The following is a 21,080-nucleotide window of genomic DNA, read 5'->3' as shown; positions in this document are numbered from 1 at the left end:
TGCTGCTCGCTCGTCGCATTTTTACATTTTTTTCTCGCATTGTTCGTCGCATATGTGGCTCGGCCCACCGTCGCACCTCTACCCGCTCGTCGCACCCGTGTCCGCTCGTCGCACCATAGGTGCGCTCGCCCACCGCGCGCCCTGTTCGCTCATCGTGTACACCTGCCCGAGTCGCATAAGTGTCGGAGGTCCGTCGTAAGCTCGCCCGCTCATCGCACCCGTGTGTGCCCGCTCGTCGTGCACGGAGCGCCCGCCCGTCGTGCACGGAGCGCCCATTCGTCGCGTGCCTGCCCGAGTCGCGAGGGCCTTACATCCTCCTCCACCTGAAATCGTTGTCGTCCTCGACAACATACCATCCCGGTAGCTCTCCACCAAGATCATCATTAACCATGATGTGGACTTCTCCATATAAGGCAAACATCACTGCAACATATATAAAGCTCCATCTCCATCATGTCATCATCTCCATGTGCAAAACTGCCCATGATATGTCAACAAGTGCTAACACATCTCAACCATGTGTCAACAACTCATCTCCACACTATATCAATAGTCATCTCAATGATCATCATGTGAACTCATGTCATGATACTCCAGCATAATGTCAACACATCTCTGTACACTTCGCGACCCCATGTCTGAACTAGTTGGGTAGCTAATCCAACCATCACGCCCAATCCATGAGAGTGAACATCCTCATGTCCTCATCAACTGTTTTTCAAACATCAGCCACATCCTTGACTCATCAAGAATCTACGATCCATGCTCAGGTCCATGGAAACTCCATCCATCTGCAACATGTCATGATGCTTGATGCCAAGCCATCCTTGCACCATCAATCATATCTGCTCAACCATGTTTAAGGGCTCACTGCCATGAGCAGCTAACAATGAGCCCCATCTTCTATGTTATCTAAGAAGATGTAGAGGGAGTAGAGCCTGAAGGCTCTCCCTCACTAATCAACTCAATCCACCTATCAGGATCCTCAATCTCCATCCTTTGTAGATATGCCTCCCGATCTTCCTTCTGGATATTCGGCCTCACATATACCTCATCATCATCATCGTCCTCCACTAGCTCTAGCCTTCTTGACAAGTCCAAGATGCTATCTGAAAGTGATCTAACGACCAGTTACTGCTCCACAAGCTTTGCCTCAACAGTGGACAACCATTTGTTCACCTTCTCCTTATCCTCCATCTGCATTCCTCCTAATTTATGATCAGGTTTTGTCACGCCAATGGTTGGAACACCAATGGGTACATCTTCCCTTCCATCATAAATGAAGAGTTTCCTCAAATGTGGTACAACCATATCCTCAAATTGTTTCATGAATTCCATCCCCAATATAGCTTCATAGTCATCAATCCGCACTATAGTGAAGTCCACCTTCCCGGTCCATTCACCAAGTATAGTGTCTACCTTTTCTGCTATACCAAGAATCCCCATAGGAGGAGAATTTGATGTCTTCATTTGTGCCTTTACCGCTACAAATTTCAGCCCAATCCTTCTCGCAGTATCTTCACTCATGAAGTTGTGTGAAGCCCCACTATCCACCATAGTGAGTACATCAGCACTTCCAACCTTCATCTGAACATACTCCAACCTGCTTCTTTCTGGATCTCTTCTAGAGGTCACTTCCGTAGTAGCAGAAGCACCAAGTATCTACATCATCCCCACAGAAGCATTATCATCATCATCAGATTGTGCAGCAGCGGCCACCTTCGGTTTAGAGGGACAATTCTTCACCACGTGTGGTCCTGCACATATCCAACATTTCAAAGGCTTCTTTGCTTTCGGACTATCATCCGATTTCGAAGCATCATCCTTCTTCTTTTCCTTTGGCTTGTCGGACTTCTTTTTCTCATTAGAAGTCTCATCGTAATGATCCACCAACCTATCAACCGCAGCAAAAGCCTCCTCAAGTGTTCTAATCTTCTGCCTCTTCACCTCATTGCGCGCCCAAGGCTTCAACCCAATAATGAAGTTGAACACCTTGTCCCTCTCCGCCATGTCGGGAAGTTCCATAGCTGCACTTGAAAACTCTCGCTGGTATGCTTGTAGGCTTCCGGTTTGCTTTATGAACTTGATCTTCGTCCTTGCTTCCCATGTTTCATCCTGAGGACTGAAATGGGTCTGCAAAGCCTTCTTCATGTCATCCCACGAAGTGATGTCATCAGCACTGCCATTGACAATCTGATCCATCCTCCTTCGCCACCACATCTTAGCATCCTTTGTCAAGAACTGAGCAGCCACCTTGACTTGTGTCTCACCATCAGGTAGACTCAACCGTTCCAAGTACTGTTCCATGTCCCATAGAAAGTTGCCAAGAGTCTTTGCGCTCCTTGTACCATCATAAGATTCTGGTTCTTTGACTTTCACATGAGGCACTCCTCCAACTGAGTTATGCCTCACGGCCTTCTTCAATACCGCAATCTCATCCTTGGCTTCATCAAGAGATTTGTTTACCTTGTCAAGAGTTCCTTTCAAGTTCACGATCTCTGCAAGACCCTGATCCCTTGCTTCTTCAACCTCCTTGACCCTTACTTCAAGTTGTGTACACATAAGATCAGTGTACTCATACTGTGCTCGGAGTTCATCATGTTGTACTCGGAGTTCTTCAAGCTCTTCTTTGGTCTTCAAGTTGGTCTCTTTCTCTCTAGCAAGTGAGTCCATCTTTTTATCCCAAGAAGTCTCCAAAGCCTCCATTTTTTCAATCACCTTTTCAATGAACCCAAGAGTAGTATCCTTCATTGTGTCCTTCATTGTGTGACTAGACCCAGCCTGAGAATCAGCTGCCATTTCTAACAACTTCTTGCTCTTCTGCAATCTAGTTTCAACCATTCAACAGCTTTCTGCAACCTGAACCAACCCTTGTTCCACTTCGTGCGAAACGGTTTCCTTCACCTGCAAGAACCTGTCACGAGCAACCCTGCTCACCAGCTCTAGACCGAGCTCTGATACCACCTGTCACGCCCCCAAGCCTACGGTAGTCTTCCAACCGTGCCCGGCGAGGTGCGGCACCACCGTGCACTTTCTTTTTAACAATACTCGTGCACATGGACTACGCCTTTTCACATTAGCATACTTAGTTTGTGTTTCGCAACCAAGTAAAATGCATTAGCCTTTATACTTAATGAAGCCCATACTCATTCATTATCCAATATGCAATTAACCAAGACAATAACAATTGCACACAAGTATAAAGGGAGGGGCAACTCCCGAACAAGTCTGCCCGATAACAATATATTATGACAATTCTTCAATAATACATCATACAAGTGTGCTTGGCAAAATCCAAGCCAACACTTAGAAATATTTACAATCAAGGCAAAGACAGCCTTTTACAACCATGTGCCAACCTCTTACGGTAGGAGGGTGCTCACCCGAGACACCAAGAACTCCTCCTTTCAGTTCTGCACAAAACTGCCTTAAAACCGTCCACTGTCAACCCACGTCAAGCTCCGGTAAAATCTGCGCACTTCTATCTCAGCGCATGAGATATGCGCACTTCAACTGCGCCCTTTTTACCCCTGCTCCAATCGTAGAAGAGATAGCGAAGTTGTTGATCTTCGATGGTGCAAATGAGCTCAAGTCTCATTGTATATATACACAATCTGCGTGAGGTTTAGGAGGGGTGTCCAGCCTTAAGGCCGACCCCCATAACCTTTGCTCAACGCCCCAAATATGCCTTAATACAAGTCGGCCCAACTCCCTTAAGCATCGCATATAAATCATGAGCCAACACTTAGTTTTATTTTAAGTGTTGCTCGCTTATGTCGCATTGTTACCTTTTTTTGTCGCATTGTTCGTCGCATATGTGGCTCAGCCCACCATCGCACCTCTACCCGCTCGTCGCACCCGTGTCCGCTCGTCGCACCAAAGGTGTGCTCGCCCACCGCGCGCCCGCTCGTTCATCGTGCACGCCTGCCCGAGTCGCATAAGTGCCGGATGTAAGGTCGCCCACTCGTCGCACCCGTGTGTGCCCGCTCGTCGTGCACGGAGTGCCCGCCTGTTTTCACCGTTCGCCCATCGTGCACGGAGCGCCCATCTGTCGCGCGCCTGCCCGAGTCATGAGGGCCTTACAGCACCCCTCGTGCAGGCGCCACCCGTGCCGCCTGCGCCCTCGCCCGGCAGGCAGGGAGATTCCGGGAATCGCCCTGCCTGCCGGGCGAGGGCGCGGGCGGCCCGGGTGCGCCTGCACTAGCCCCGCTCATGGGGCTGAGGGAGGGTGGGTGAGGCCAAGGGCGGAGGGTGGGTGAGGCGGGCAGGCGGAGGGCGGGTGAGGCCAAGGGCGGAGGGGGGGTGAGGCGGGGGGGCGGAGGGCGGGTGAGGCGGGTGAGGGCGCCCGGGGGTGGGTCGGGCGGGCGGAGGGCGGGTGAGGCCGAGGGCGGAGGGTGCGTGAGGCGTGCGAGCGGAGGGCGGGTGAGGCCGAGGGCGGAGGGCGGGTGAGGCAGGCGGGCGGAGGGCGGGTGAGGCCGAGGGCGGAGGGTGGGTGAGGCGGGCGGGCAGAGGGCGGGTGAGGCGGGCGGGTGGGCGGGTGAGGGCGCCCGGGGGTGGGTCGGGCGGGCGGTTGAGGGCGGAGGGTGGGTGAGGCGGGCGGGCGAAGGGCGGGTGAGGCCGAGTGCAGAGGGTGGGTGAGGTGGGCGGGCGGACGGCGGTTGAGGCCGAGGGCGGAGGGTGGGTGAGGCGGGCGGGCGGATGGCGGGTGAGGCGGGCGGGTGGGCGGGTGAGGGCGCCCGGGGGTGGGGCGGGTGGGCGGTTGAGGGCGCCCGGGTGTGGGTCGGGCGGGTGGGTGAGGGCGCCCGAGGGTGGGTGGGGCGGGCGGGCGGGCGAGTGAGGGCGCCCGCGGGCGGTTGTGACGGGCGGGCGGGTGAGGGCGCCCGCGGGCGGGCGGGCGGGTGAGGGCGCCCGTGGGCGGGTGGGGTGAACGTGCGGGCGGGTCGGGGCGGGCGCGGGCGAGTGGGGCGGGCCGGTCGAGGCGTGCAGGGGCGGGTGGGGCGGGCGGGTCAGGGCGCCCGCGGGCGAGTGGGGTGGGCGGGTCAGGGCGCCCGTGCCGTGCGGGCGGGCGGGTCAGGGCACCCGGGGGTGGGTGGGGCATGCGGGTGAGGGCGCCCGGGGGTGGGTGGCCCACCCGAAGGGGTGAGGTGCCCGGGTGAGGGCGCCGGGAGGGGTTGGGCGGGCGGGTGAGGGCGCCCGGGCCGGGCGAGCGGGTGAGGGGGGCGTCGGTGGTTCGACCGGAGGGGTGGGGCGGGCAAGTTAGGCGGCCCGGGCCGAGCTGGGCAAGCGGGTGAGGGGGGACGGTGTGTGTGGGCCGGGCGGATGAGGGGGCCCGGGCCGGGCAGGCGGGTGAGGGGGGGCTGTCAGGGCGCCCGTAGGGGCCGAGCAGGCGGGTGAGGGGGGGCGCTGTTAAGGCGCCTGGAGGGGCCGGACGGGCGGGCGGGCAAGCAGGCAAGGGGGGGTGTGGAGCACCCACTGGTGTTAAGAAAATGAGGTTGACCGGGCCCACCATGCTCACGATTTTTCATGAAACTAATTTAATATGAAAGTTTTCAAGAAAAAAAATTAACTTACCTTTTAATTGCGAGAATTCTTCGTTGATTATGTTGTTGATAGCGATTTAGCTGCTCCACAAATTCACGACCTCTTTCAACGATTTTCAGAAAACCTGGATGTGATGTTAATAATAGTCATAATGAAATTTTAATATGTAAGTGAAGTTACAAGGATGTTTTACTGTACAGTTAATATGGGATAATTTGTTTTACAATATTATAAAGTGAATATTGTTGATTTGTTTTACAACAGGTTGAATGTGGGATAATTTGTTTTAAAATATTTTAAAGTGAATATTGTAGTATTGGAAAGCGAATATTATATGGTTTAACTATTATAATAATTGTAGAAGTTGTAGTGTACAATTTTAATTATGATTTCATAAAAAAATTTAGTTTACATTTTCCAATAAATTGTAGAACAAAGTAATAAAGGTAAATAAATTTAACAGATTTTTTGGAGGGAAATATTTTCGCGAAACTTTTTGGAGGGAAATATTTTCGCGAAATTTTTTGGAGGGAAAATTTTTGGAGGGAAAATTCCATTCTTTAAGCTATATAATATCTTTAGGAGACTCTCCATTTGTATCATTCAACATCTTCTATTTGAAAGGGATGGATTGTTCTGATAGTGAAGTTTCGATTTATACACCATCAACTTCTGCATCGCGTAACAACTCTATTCATATTGATGAACATAGCGGGAATTCTTCCACTATGAATAGAAAGTCACTTCTTCCACTTAGTCCTGATTCTAAGGACTATGAGAGCAGCACTGATGAAAGAGGGGATGGAGAATTTCAAATAAATAAAGAGTCACAGATTCCACTTAGTCCTACTTCTAAGGACTATGAAAGCCGCAGTGATGAAGAGCATGATGGTGAAGTTCAAAAGAACAGAGTGTCACGATGTCCACTTAGTCCTAATTCTGAGGACTATGAGAGCAGCAGTTTTGAAGAGCATGATGGTGAAGTTCAAAAGAATGGAGGGTCACGGTGTCCACTTAGTCCTAATTCTGAGGACTATGAGAGCAGCAGTTTTGACGAGCATGATGGTGAAGTTCAAAAGAATGGAGTGTCACGGTGTCCACTTAGTCCTAATTCTGACTATGAGAGCAGCAGTTTTGAAGAGCATAATGGTGAAGTTCAAAAGGGAGTGTCACGGTGTCCACTTAGTCCTAATTCCGAGGACTATGAGAGCAGCAGTTTTGAAGAGCATAATGGTGAAGTTCAAAAGAAGGGAGTGTCACGATGTCCACTTAGTCCTAATTCTGAGGACTATGAGAGCAGCAGTTTTGAAAAGCATAATGGTGAAGTTCAAAAGAAGGGAGTGTCACGGTGTCCACTTAGTCCTAATTCTGAGGACTATGAGAGCAGCAGTTTTGAAGCGCATGATGGCAAATTTAAAAAGAATGGAGTGTCACGGTGTCTACTTAGTCCTAATTCTGAAGACTATGAGAGCAGCAGTGATTAAAAGCATGATGTTGATTTTCAAAAGTATGGAGTGTCAAAGTGTCCACTTAGTCCTAATTCTAAGGACTATGAGAGCAGTAGTGATGAAAAGCATGATGTTGATTTTCAAAAGTATGGAGTGTCACGGTGTCGAGTTAGTCCAAATTCTAAGGACTATGAGAACAGCAGTGATGAAGAGTGGGATGATGAAATTCAAAAGATTGGAGTACCACAGTGTCCACTTAGTCCTAATTCTGCGGACTATGAGAGCAATAGTTATGAAGAGCGTGATGATGAATTTCAAAATAATAGAGTGTCACTGTGTCCTCTTAGTCCTAATTCTGCGGACTATGAGAGCAGCAGTGATGAAGGACAGGATGATGCACTTAGTCCTAATTCTAATGAGTATAAAGGTAGCAGTGACAAAGGACGGGATGTAGCATCTTCAATAAGTAAGTCACATTTTCAACGTTGATCCAGGTGGATATTGGTGGCCACCTGCCAAGTCCACCTGGACCCCCACCATTGTCTTTCTCAGCATTTTCAGTTTCCTTAATTGTAGCACAACTTACTATTTTTAGCAGTTTTTCGGGTCCTGAACTTCTGGAGCCGTTTTGAGGCCCTAAATGACATTTTTTGGGAAATCTAGGGGCAACATGGGTCCATGGACCGATGTTGCCCTTCCCAAAGTGGTAGTGCTCGGATAGATCTTTCTAACGAGCTATTGTACGCGTCAAACGGAGATCGTATGCCAAAGTTACGACCCTGGGAAGTTGATGTACCAATTTACCCAAACGGGTACCACAGTTTGGCGTTTCATCTCCTAGGGTTAGGTTTTGGAATGTTAAGGGTTTTCCATTGTTTCTCAACAATAAATAGGCCTTCGAGCCTCATTGTAACACAGTTCAGAGGCATGTAGCCATCACATCTCTTCTCAGAGATAAGCTACCATCGCCCTAGCTAGTTTATTGCCATTTCTGTTTGTAAGCATATTTCAGTATTTTCCATTAATGAAATGAAGTATTATTTCCGCTGCATCTTTGTGTATATGGTTACCTCTGTAATTTGTTGCGTTCATGTTTAAATCCGGATCAGTGGTATCAGAGCGGTCTGTTTTTTCTCTGTTTTTCTTTGCATGTCCCCAACAAGGTCGGGATATAAGGAGTTAGGGCTTGAACTGGTTGAACCTTTGCAAGACCAGCCTCGCAAATCCCGACGGCCTCCCATGGCAGACGAGAAGAAAGACGAGGGGGCAGGAGATCCCATCAAAATCTTGCTCGAAGAAGCGCTCGAGTGACAACGGAACGCGATGATGGACAGCTTTGCGCAAATCCTTCAGCGGCTACCCAGAAGCGGCGCATCGGCTTCCAGCAGCTCCTCTGGAAACGCCACACCCTTTAAGGTACAAGTTAATTTTGAAATCCCCATATTCGAGGGTCAGATAGACGCCGATGCCGTAGATAAATGGTTAAATCTGCTAGAGGGTTATTTTTCTATTCATGAATTTTCGAGTCGGGAAAAGATTGTTTTTGCTCTTCTCAAAGCAGCCCCCCACGTCAAGGACTGGTGGGAAACCTACTGCGAGCAGAAGGATGAAAGTACTGGTTCACTATTTTCAGCCGCACCCACCTGGGATTCGTTCCGGGATGCCATCAAGGAGCAGTACTACCCTGTCGGAAGCTATGAGGATGAATACATAAAGTGGACCACGCTGCGGCAGGGAAGGGACCAAGACGTGCCGGAGTTCACCAATCTTTTCCATACCCTTCGCACAAAGTTGGGTATCAAGGATTCGGAGCAACATTTGATACTCAAATACCGTGGCTGCCTGCACAAGTACATCCAGGAAGAAATACAGTTCCTAAACATCCCCTCGCTCGGCGCAGCATACCGGTATGCCGTCAAGGTCGAACAGAAGTTTAAACAAAAGAAGCGAGACTTTGGATCTGCGAATCCAAAGCAGGGGAAAGGTGCCCCTAAACCACAGAACAAAGGACAAAGCCAAGGCGGGACAGCCCAAGACAACCAGCCGAAGCTGCAAGCAAAGAGCAACGTCGCGAAGCCGAGAAAGGACACTGGAAAATGGTGTGAGTTCCATAAGAGCTCCACTCACAACACAAGTGAGTGTCGGGCCAAGCAGTCACTGGTGGCTGAGCTAAAGGTTTCAGAATCAGATGCATGTTCCGACTCTGAGTCAGAACCCGATAAGGGGTATGAAAAAGGGAAGCAGATCATTGATGCGGATCCCAGCGCCACTGTTGCTACCGCAAAGATCCAGAAAAATGAACCCGAAGATCCAGAGGAGGAGGAGCGTCTCTTCCACTCCCAGATGTGGGTAAAGGGCTCCCCGATACAGTTCATTGTTGATAGCGGGAGTCAAAAGAACCTCATTTCGGCAGAGGTCGTGAAGCGGTTGGGCTTACCGACCACAGCACATCCACAACCATACACCATTTGGTGGCTTCACCAAGGGCGAGATCTTCGCGTGAGCCAACAGTGTCGCCTTCCATACAACATCAAGCCCTTCACGGATGAGGTATTGTGTGACATTGCTCCCCTTGAAGTTTGTGATGTATTACTAGGACAACCATACTTGTGGAAGCGACATGCTGTGTATGAATCAAGGCCCCGTGCTGTTATTATTACATTGGGAAATAAGTTGTTCAGGATACCAGAGGTAGCACCACCTGCCGCCATCTCTTTGATTACTGCAAAACAATGCAGTAAGATCATTTCCAAAACCAGAAAATTTGTTTTCCTGATGATACGCCCTCAAGGGAAGAAGAAGATAGTGGCCGCGGCCTCCAAACGGGGTCCCTCTGCACGGCAGCTACAGATGGACAAGATTGTGGAGTACGAAGACATCTTCACCTCCCCGGCAGGGGTTCCTCTGCACTGTCAAGTCAAGCACTCCATCGATCTGACCCCAGGTGCGCCGCTACCCAATGGACCAATTTATCGGCGCTCCATTCTGGAGAACCATGAAATCAAGAGGCAAATTCAGGAGCTCCTGCAGAAAGGTCACATCCGTCCGAGTTCTTCGCCCTGTGGGAGCCCGATAGTGTTGGTACAGAAGAAGGATGGGACGTGGAGACTCTGTATTGACTATCGGGCGCTGAACAAGATCATTGTCCGTAATAGGTACCCGATCCCGCGGATTGATGACCTCCTAGACCAACTAAAGGGGGCGAAATATTTCAGCAAGATCGATCTGAAGTCAGGATATCACCAGGTACCAATTGAACCCTCAGATGTGTGGAAGACTGCCTTCAAATCCAAGGAGGGCCTCTTCGAATGGTTGGTCATGCCTTTCGGATTGACGAATGCTCCTGCAACCTTTATGAGGCTAATGGATGACATCTTGCGGCCATTCACCAACTCCTTTGTAGTAGTATACTTGGATGACATTCTGATCTTCAGCCAGAGTTGGGAAGAGCACCTCCACCACATCCGACAGGTTCTCCAAACACTGCGGCAACACAAGCTATGTGCCAATTTGGAGAAATGCACTTTTGGCATGACCGAGGTTCAGTATCTGGGATACATCATTGATGAACAGGGGGTGCATGTCGATCCAGCCAAAGTCCAAGTCATTCGGGATTGGCCCTCTCCAACCACTCTAACAGAGCTCCGCAGCTTTCTAGGTCTTGCCAACTTCTACCGCAGGTTTGTGTTGGGATTTTCTCATATTTCTTGGCCCTTGAGTCAAGTCACCAAGGGCGGGGCGAAAGCAAAATTCTTTTGGTCTGAATCTCAACAGAAGGCATTCAGGGAGTTGAAGGATCGCCTCTGCACAGCACCAGTGCTCGCGTTACCAGATTTACAACAACCATTTGAGGTCGAGACAGATGCCTCTGACTATGCTATTGGGGCAGTCCTTACTCAACATGGACATCCAGTGGCATATCACAGTGAAACACTTTCAGACACAGTCCGGAAGTACCCCACTTATGATAAAGAGATGTATTCCATTGTACAGGCCTGCCGACAATGGAAGCATTACATTTTGGGGAAGGAAACGGTCATCCACACAGACCACCGACCTCTGCAGTTCATACAGACCCAAGGGAAATTGCAGAATGATCGCCATCAGAAGTGGTCTACATACCTGCAACAGTTTCACTTGAATATCAAGTATAAAAAGGGCAGCACCAATAATGTTGCAGATTGCCTCAGTCGACCACCGATCATGGCGCTAACCACCGTGCTCAACTCTTGCGGGCACGAGACTTCTGATTGGCCACTTCTCTACAAAAGCGACCCAGAATTCGGCCACACATACCAGACACTCTTGGAGGGTCGGCAGGTTGCAGATTTTCACCTCCAGGATGCCCTATTATGCCACCTCGGTCACCTCTGTGTTCCTTCAAGCGAGCGTGCCAAGATGATTTGGGAAGCACACTACAGTCGGGCTGCTGGGCATTTCGGGGTCGAGAAAACAGTGGCAGTACTGCAAAACTATTTCTATTGGCCGAATCTTCGACAGGATGTTGGGAAGTACATCCGATCATGTACTGCCTGTGCCATTGCCAAACCGACCATTAAGAAGCAAGGCCTCTATACCCCGTTGCCTACCCCTAGTCGACCTTGGGAATCCATCTCCATGGATTACATGTCAGGCCTTCCTTCCACTAAGCATGGAAATGACTGTGTTTTTGTGGTCGTCGACAGGTTCTCAAAGATGGCCATTATGATGGCCTGCAAGAAGAATATCACAGCAGAAGCCACTGCTAAACTCTTCTTTGAACGAGTGTGGGTGCACTTTGGGATCCCACAGTCTATCATCTCAGATCGGGACAGTCGGTTTCTCAGCACCTTTTGGTCCAGTCTCTGGTCAATGCTGGACACCAAACTCACGAAGTCCACAGCCTTCCATCCTCAAACTGATGGCCAGACAGAGGTTGTCAATAGGATGATTGTGCACATTCTGCGCATGTATAACTCAAAGCATCCACGCACATGGGACGAGAGCCTCCCCTACGTTCAGCACAGCTACAACCGAGCTCTTCACAGCTCCACTGGCCATAGCCCTTTTCAGGTGGGTTTGGGATTCCAGCCACTATGCCCCATTGATGTGGCCATGCCACTTGCAGCTACTCACATGAATTCAGCTCATGTCCAGTCCGAAACAGATAAGGCCACCAGCTTCATTGAGCGCATCCAACATATTCGCCAGCAGGTCCATGACATTCTTGAGAAATCAAATGCCAAGTACAAGCAGCGACATGATCAACATCGGGTGCCACACAAGTTTCAGGTGGGCGACAAAGTCTGGTTGCATTTGCAAAAGGAACGCCTTACTGGAGCCTATCGAAAATTGAGACCACTTCGATATGGTCCTTACACCATTACTAAGGCTATGGGAGACAATGCATTTGAGCTCAGCATTCCCCCATTCCTTGGCCTGCACCCAGTATTTAATGTGGACCGCCTTCGGCCATACTTTCCACCATTGCTAGACACATCCGACATTGCAGAACAGCTCAAACCCACAGAATTAAATCCAGATTGCATGGAACAAGCTGCAACTGATCGGATCATGGACACACAGATCAAGAACACTCGCCAACAGAATATCCAACTGTATCGAGTTGTCAAAGCGGGCCAACTCCTTCAGCAGGGCAAGTGGCTCACCAGGGAACAAGTTCAACAGAAGTTTCCTCATCTCATGGAGGAGCTCAACGCAATGGGGACCATTGCTTCCTAAGGGGGGAGGAATGATCCAGGTGGATATTGGTGGCCACCTGCCAAGTCCACCTGGACCCCCACCATTGTCTTTCTCAGCATTTTCAGTTTCCTTAATTGTAGCACAACTTACTATTTTTAGCAGTTTTTCGGGTCCTGAACTTCTGGAGCCGTTTTGAGGCCCTAAACGACGTTTTTTGGGAAATCTGGGGCCAACATGCGTCCATGGACCAATGTTGTCCTTCCCAAAGTGGTAGTGCTCGGATAGATCTTTCTAACGAGCTATTGTACATGTCAAACAGAGATCGTATGCCAAAGTTACGACCCTGGGAAGTTGATGTACCAATTTACCCAAACGGGGCCCACAGTTTGGCGTTTCATCTCCTAGGGTTAGGTTTTGGAATGTTAAGGGTTTTCCATTGTTTCTCAACAATAAATAGGCCTTCGAGCCTCATTGTAACACAGTTCAGAGGCATGTAGCCATCACATCTCTTCTCAGAGATAAGCTACCATCGCCCTAGCTAGTTTATTGCCATTTCTGTTTGTAAGCATATTTCAGTATTTTCCATTAATGAAATGAAGTATTATTTCCGCTGCATCTTTGTGTATATGGTTACCTCTGTAATTTGTTGCGTTCCTGTTTAAATCCGGATCAAACGTAGTCCTAATTCTGTGGACTATGAGAGTAGCACTGGCAATGCATATGAAGAAGAATATACATTAAACATCGAGTCAGATTTTCCATTCAGTCCGAATTCTAAGGACTACGACAGTAGCACTGAAGAAGCAGAAGATGAAGAATATCCTCCAAGTCAATATTTGAAAAGCAATGATGATCATAGTGTGGATAACATTCCTCTTAATGATGATGAAAAGCCTTATACAAATGATGATCAAATGATGGAGATGTTGCCAAGAAACATTGTATCAAGGAGTAGGAGCAGACCTTTTCGTATCAATGCAAGTTGTTCTAGTTATACAAGGGGTAGAGCAGAATATTTGACGAGAAGAAGTTCTATCAGTGCTCTCATTTCAAGTGAATGTTGCCAAAAAGATTGCTTGAAACATATGGATTTCAAATTTGCATTAGAAAGCAGGAAGAGATATTTGTCAATGAATAAAAGCATGCAAAATTCATATTTAGTTGGGTGCATGCAATCTACATTGTCAGGTTATGATTATCATATTGGGACTTTTTTTATCTGTAGAAAAGGTTTCAAAATGTTTCATTCGATTGGGAATTTTCGTCTCTCGAGAATTCAAGAAAATTTGGAAAAGGATCCCACATTTTATTCAGAAGTACGTCATAAAAGACAGTTTGGTCCATTATCAAATACTGCAATGTCATGGATGAAAGATTTCTTTTCAAAGCATGGAGAGTGTATGCCAAATGGAGAGACAATACATATTCCAGATAATTTTTCAAGACGAGAAATCTACAACTTATACAAAGGATATGCAGAAGGTGCTGAGGGACATGGCCAGTTTATTACATATCAATATTTTGTGAAGGTATGGAAGAAAGAATTCAACAATGTTCATATTCCTAAGAAGACAAGGATGGGGATTTGCAGTACATGTGCTTCTCTTAAATCAGAAAGGGACAAAAGTGAAGGCTCAGAAAGAGGTAAGCGTTTATAACTTTAACTTTTAAAATTGTATAGTCATCAACTATGAAAACATATTTCTTAATGAATCTCTTTTATGTTGTGTAGATTTAATTGTCAAACAACTTCAGGAGCATCGCAAACAACAAACAAACGAAAGGAAGAAGTTGCACAAGCATCGAAAAAAGTGCTATGATAATCCGAATAAATATTTGGGTTTGATAATTGATGGTATGGACCAGAAGAAAACACTTTTACCACATTTTGTTCGCACATCCAAAAATTTATAGGAGGAAAACTTTATTCAATTTCACTTGGTCGGTTGTATGGTCTTCAATGGGAAAATGTTGCCAAGGGTGTACTTCACAGCTCCAAATATTCACAATGATGCAAATCTGACCATAACTATAATTCATGATGTGATTTCTCAGTGGTATGGTAATCTTCCTGAAGTTTTGTATCTACAATTGGACAACACTTGTCGTGAAAACAAAAATCAGGTTGTTTTTGGATATCTAAACATGCTTGTTGAATTGGGAATTTTTCAGAAGGTAAAGGTTGGTTTCCTTCTTGTTGGGCACACTCATGACCATATTGATCAGATGTTCAGCCGTTTTTCAATCACATTGAGGAGGAAGGAAATTGGTAGCTTGCCATCACTAATTGAATGTATTAAGAAATCATACATGTCAGAGCCTACTTTTGATGTGTTGGAAGAAACTATTGACATGCGAAGGTTTATTCTGGGATCATATGGTGAGGGGAGATGCATTGAACAACTTAATGACATTAGCTTCCAACATCAATTTCATATCAAAAAAATTGATGGGAAAACACTAATATGAGGCAAGAAGTATTCAACTACTACAGAATGGGCACCGTCATCAGGATTGCAATTTTTGAAGTTCATTCCAGATCATCCAATATTTGCATCAAAAATATTGTTATTACAATCAGTTGGTGAAGTTCAGAATGCACGTAGACAGAACAGGGCTATAAATTATTCTGATTGCCTGGAAAAAATTAAAAAATGTATTAGATATACATATGAGTACTTTGACATTGTTGATTCAGTTTGGTGGGAGTCGTTTTTCAATAATCAAAGTGATATCATTTCGACAACAATAAATGAAGATATACCTTTGAAAAATCCATTTATTTGGCCACATAATGTGTCGAATGAACATGAGGAAGTAAACATTGTTGAACAGCAACAATCTCAAGGTATTATTAATTCTTCACAGGCAGAGGAAAGAGAGATGTATATTGGTTCCAGAAGATCTAGTGCACAACGTGAAGCCATGGAAGACCTTTATAGGGGTTCAGTACAGGATATTAAGGAGGGTTGCATGATTGCAGTGCTAGCAGATGGAGATCCCAATGGCTATCCATTTTGGGTTGCTAAAGTTATAAAGGTCTTTACAGAAAATGAGGATGTTACAAGTGTTGAAGTACATTGGTATGCCACAAATACACACCCATTCAATGGTGTGTATAAGCCAGAGATGGCAGTTGACAAAAAAAATGGCGGAAAAAGAAAAAGAAAGGGTACAAATGTAAATCGCCGCCGCACAGACATATTAAAATTGGAGGATGTAGACATACTTGTTTATGACTTCAATTTAACAAAGAGAGGAACTCTTTGCTTCAAGACGATAGAGATTCTGAAAAGGTTATTCCCAGAAGGAACAGTGTTGACATGGGAGTCACCTGAAACCAGTCGTAGATCTAGAAGAATTTTGAAACCTGAAATGTTGGGAATGCATGTGGACTCAGATGGGGCACTAGTTGATGAAAGAGAAGAATATGGAACATCTTCGTCAGCATCCAGTCACTCATCTGAAGATGTGAATTCTGATGGTGTGCCAGAAAACATGAGTGATTTTGAATAGTTGTTTAAGACAGTTTATATAACTGATGTATGCATCGTATCTTCAAATAAAATTAATGTTTTCCATATGGTGTTAAATGAGAAGTTATGAGGCATTTTTATGTTGTTGGATTATATGTCTTAGTTATGATAAATTTTATTGTTTAAAATATCTACAATGCAATATTAAATTAGAGATATAAAATATGTTTTATTCAATATACAAATAATGACTTTTGAATGCATTTAGTGATGTAATTTGTTCATAATGTCATGGTTTTTTTATTTTATAGTTGAAAAAATTTCAATTTTTTTTGTATCTAGCATGTTATGGTTGAAAACATGTTAAATTTATATTTAGGAAAGAAAAATGATATTCTACCAAAAACATTAGTGTGTTTTTTCCTGCATAAACAACTTTGTTTGACACATAGAAATTTGGTTTTATTAGCATTTTTTTTAAATACTGAAAATTGACCCTAAAAAAAATTCATTGTTCCAATGTCATCAGTTTCATTTTGAAGCTATATTTTGCACGAAAATTTCATAGTAAATTTTGTAGTCACTGCCAATTTTAAAACATGTTCAAAATTGACGCCTAAAAAATAAAAACATCGTTCCAGTATACACACTTTTCGTTTTGAGCACTGTTTTTGATGTTTTTTTGGGGTTTTTTGGCCAGAGTTCTCGTTTTGAGTTTATAGTTCCCGTTTCAAAGTTTACATTGTTATTTGTTGGTGATAATTGCAGGCACATAATGAAGGATGTCAAAATTGTGTAAGCAAGACGAGGATGCGAGAACAAAGTAAAGCAAGACTCATGCTTGATGATGACTCCTTGATAATGATGAGCATGATGAGAAGAGGGAGTTAGAGGAACTCTGATGATATTGAAACTTCGAGTTGATGAGTATATTCCAGAAACACATTAATAATTGAAAGATGCAGCAAAACCTTGTTGCAATATAGAACATGCAAAGGAATGTTGACTTCAAAAGGAGTAAGTAGCAAAATTTGACACCTTGATATAAGGCAATTATGATTTGGCAAGTCCGATACTGATGATTTGTTTGAGATATGATTTGGCTCCTTAGAAAGACATATTGCATAAATATGTGCAAAGGCTGGAAGGATAACAGTTGACATATTTTGATGGCTAATAATGATGTACCTACACCTGCGTAATTTGATCATGGAACACATGGATTGCGTGAATAGCATTATTGATGGTTTGGATAAACATGAGAGTAGAATTAATAAAGTTGATATGATGTATGACACAAAACTATGTTCTAAAGGAAGAAGACATGTGCTAACAACTGTGAGGAAGCTCGGCGCTTTGTAGAGACAGATGAACCAGTGGATGACAATGTTGTTTGATGATTAACAAGATCCAGGAAGCTCAAGTTTCATATGTCATGATGTTGTTGGGAGCTGAGAAACCCTATCATTAAGATGAAATGTAAAAGAAGGTCGAAGCTCAGATATGATGTATTGTAAAATAGGAGTCTTTGCAGCTAACACTAAGATCTCCACAGAAGAACAAATAGTTGATGCATTAATGAAGTATGAGACCAACTAAGGATTGTGATGATGTCTCCCCAATTGAGAGGGAGTAAGAAATCCCCTCCATATTTGAGGAGTAAGGACCTCCTCCCTAGTTGAGAGGTAGTGATGGTGGACATCATCTTCTCCATATGTGTCATACACTACGTCAGGACTAACCATCATACGTCTAGTGCATCACACTAGGAGGGAGAATAGAGGATTGGATAAGCATATGGGACTAGTACTCCTTGAGGACTGAGAATCCAAGATAGGAAATAGTCCTGTGAACCGACACTCTTTGAGAATCTGACAAGGTATCTAAGATAAGAGTGGTCAAAGAAGACCGATATTATTTAAGGATTGGGAATCCAAGGTAAGAATAGTCATGGAAGAACATACCTTGTGAACATCTGAATGGAGTATGTGCCTTGAGAGGCTATGGTGATGTCCAAATGTATGCCTCCCAACATTGTGCTTTAATCTTATGGAGAGTTAGAGCTTGTTAGTCAAGGCCTTGTTGTGTTGCTATTAGACAATGTTGGTTATGATGTTGATGCTTAAAAATGGCTTATCAATCCAACTCTTTTTATGAGAATATTTCAATTTGAAAAGTATCATTGTACCTATTAAGGAATTATGAATACCTCCCTAGTTAAGTGGGAGTGTTAGAAAATGTAACTAGGTGCGGTCTTCATAATTATCTTTGTACTTATGTCATTATATATTTTATGTAAAAAAACAAAAAGTAGAAAAAGAAAAAAATATTCATCAAGAATGGGTTTCATGCCCAAGATATTATTATTTTATTAGTTAAGCATGTTTCTCATGTTTCTAGGATTTCATCAATCAAAGAGTCAAAGTCCTACTTGGGCCTATTGTAAAGAAAAAAGAAAAAGAATTTTCAAATATGTATTTTGGGTCAAAAACCCCTGATGCCAAGTCGACCCTACCTGTCAAGTTAGTCCTGCCCCAAAAGACATGTCTATTCTCACCCCTCTGAAAAGTATAAATAAAGGATGATTTGAGTTCATTTGGACATTACAAAATTTGTTGGATTGGTTCTAAAACTTTGCAGAAGGAGGGTTGAAGTCTGAAGTTGAAGAAGGGTTCGAAGAAGTTATACCTTATCATATCTTTTGTTAAAGATCTGTTGTTGGTCTCTTGTTGATGGATTTGTTGTGCAACAAGAGGGTTTGGCTTGGCATCTAGAAGCTTGGTCATGGACCTTGCATATCTCACATTGATTTGATTATATAAGAATTGAATTTTTTTGGGTTTTCCCCTTGGAGGGGTTTTGCCTTGGCTTGGAGCATCATGTTTTTACATTTTATAATTGTTTAATGAAGAAAAACATAATTAAATTAATAAGAAACCAACAAATTTCACAAACAATGATCAAAGAAAGAGAAATCTAATTTAATATGCAAGCTTCTCGATTTCTCAACAATTATTAGAGTTTTAGTAGTTCTAATACTTCATCAATTCTGGAACTCAACTCTAACACCACAGTTAGAATGCATACAACAAATTGAAAGATAACCATGGATTAATTTATCATTAAAATAATAGACATATAAATACATTTTGCAACCTTTGAATTCATCTTCCAAGGACTCTTGGACTTCTGATTGTTCATATTCCTCACCATAACCCAAACAGCTTTGGAGGAAAATAAAAGAAACTTACTGGATTGGGAGGACTCCAAGAGGGGATATGAAGATTCAAGGCTTATGGTTATTTCACGAGGATGAGAACACTAACCATTTTCAAAATTACACTGGGTCAATCCTCTGAACAAGGACTAGTCCAGAATGATCACTCTTTTGTTGTAGTTCACCTCATTTGAGGTGTGTCTCACACTGGAGAAATTCAATTTTATCTGGCGAATTTTGTAAACAAGTTTGAACATTGGCGAGAGTGGCTTTGTCAATTTCACTGTATCATCATAAGTAGAGAGTATTAGAGTATTCAGTAATTCTAATACTTCATCGATTCTGGAACTTAACTCTGACACCGCTGTTAGAATGCATAAAACAGATTGAAAGATAGGCAAGGATTACTTCATCATTAAAATAATAGACATATAAATACATTTTGCAACCATTGGATTTATATTCCAAGGACTCTTAGACACCTGACTGTTCATATTCCTCACCACAACCCAAACAGATTAGGTATTTAACATTCTCCCTTCAATCCAAATGGGTTCTTGTGAGACCAAGCAAAAAGATGAGGACAGCATAGGGCTTCTTTGACACAATAATGTAGCAAGCAAGAGTGCACAAAGAAAGGGGCACTCAGAACTTTGATAGGCTGCAGACAAGCACGCATTGGAACAACAGACTCCCAAAAAGGATGAGATGGTTGTGCCTTAGCTTCACAATTGATGAATCAACGGGTGCATAAAAGGCTTCATATAATAATTGCAACTTCAACTGCCTTTGCCACAGCATTGAACGTATGTAAAAATAAAGGCGGAACAACTCCTTATACCTATGCCCCTGTTCCTATAATGTATACCTCTACGTGCTTTGCTTCTCCAGGCAAGGGATCTGGGACTGCTATTCAATCTCGATCAAGGGTTGAGTAATGATGAGTGGAGGTGAGGAGAAAAAGTCCCGAAGTTGAGGGTATCAAAACTGTAGTTCACAAACAATCAGGCAAGACAGGAATAAACCTGTTCTGATACCACTGCTAGAATGGGCATTAGATGAAACAACTTGTTATGTAATAAATTAATAATTTTGTAATTATAGATTAATTAGGCAAAAGGGCATGAACAGAAGATCATCCCTTTCACCAAGAGGCGCCCAAGGCGGTATATAAGCCAGGGGTCCTTCTATGTAACATTCATCATTCAAGTATTAATATATATATATATATATGCATTTCTGTCAATTACTATGTTAATTTGCTCCACAACTAGGTTTTCAAATGCGCAGAAACAAACAGCTGACAGCATGCAGAAGATTCTTGGATGCAAATGGGAGCAGATATCTAACAACGCAGGAGAAGCAGAGCTCAGAAAAGTAGGAGCAAAATACGACTTAAAAATACCTGTACTCTATTACCACTGTTAGAATGCCCACAGCAGATTGAAAAAGAACCATGGATTACTTCATCATTAAAATAATAGACATATAAATACATTTAAGACCATGGTCCATTACATTCATATTCCAACGTCTATTGGACCCCTGACTATTCATATTACTCACCATAACCCAAAGAGATTTAAGTGTCTAATGATACCCATAGGAAGCGGGATATATGGCATGTTATGGTCATGTCAATAGGGATTCAACCTTAGCTTTATTATACATGATGGGCCTCTGGGAATTTGACTATGTAGAAAAGTTGTAGAGAGC

The sequence above is a fragment of the Pinus tabuliformis genome, chromosome 7 (genome assembly GCF_031772625.1).
Source record: "Pinus tabuliformis cultivar Carrire ecotype Pingquan chromosome 7, CPIR1, whole genome shotgun sequence".
NCBI lineage: Eukaryota > Viridiplantae > Streptophyta > Pinopsida > Pinales > Pinaceae > Pinus > Pinus tabuliformis.
The sequence above is the reverse complement of the archived record's forward strand: the minus strand, read 5'-3'. Positions refer to the sequence as shown.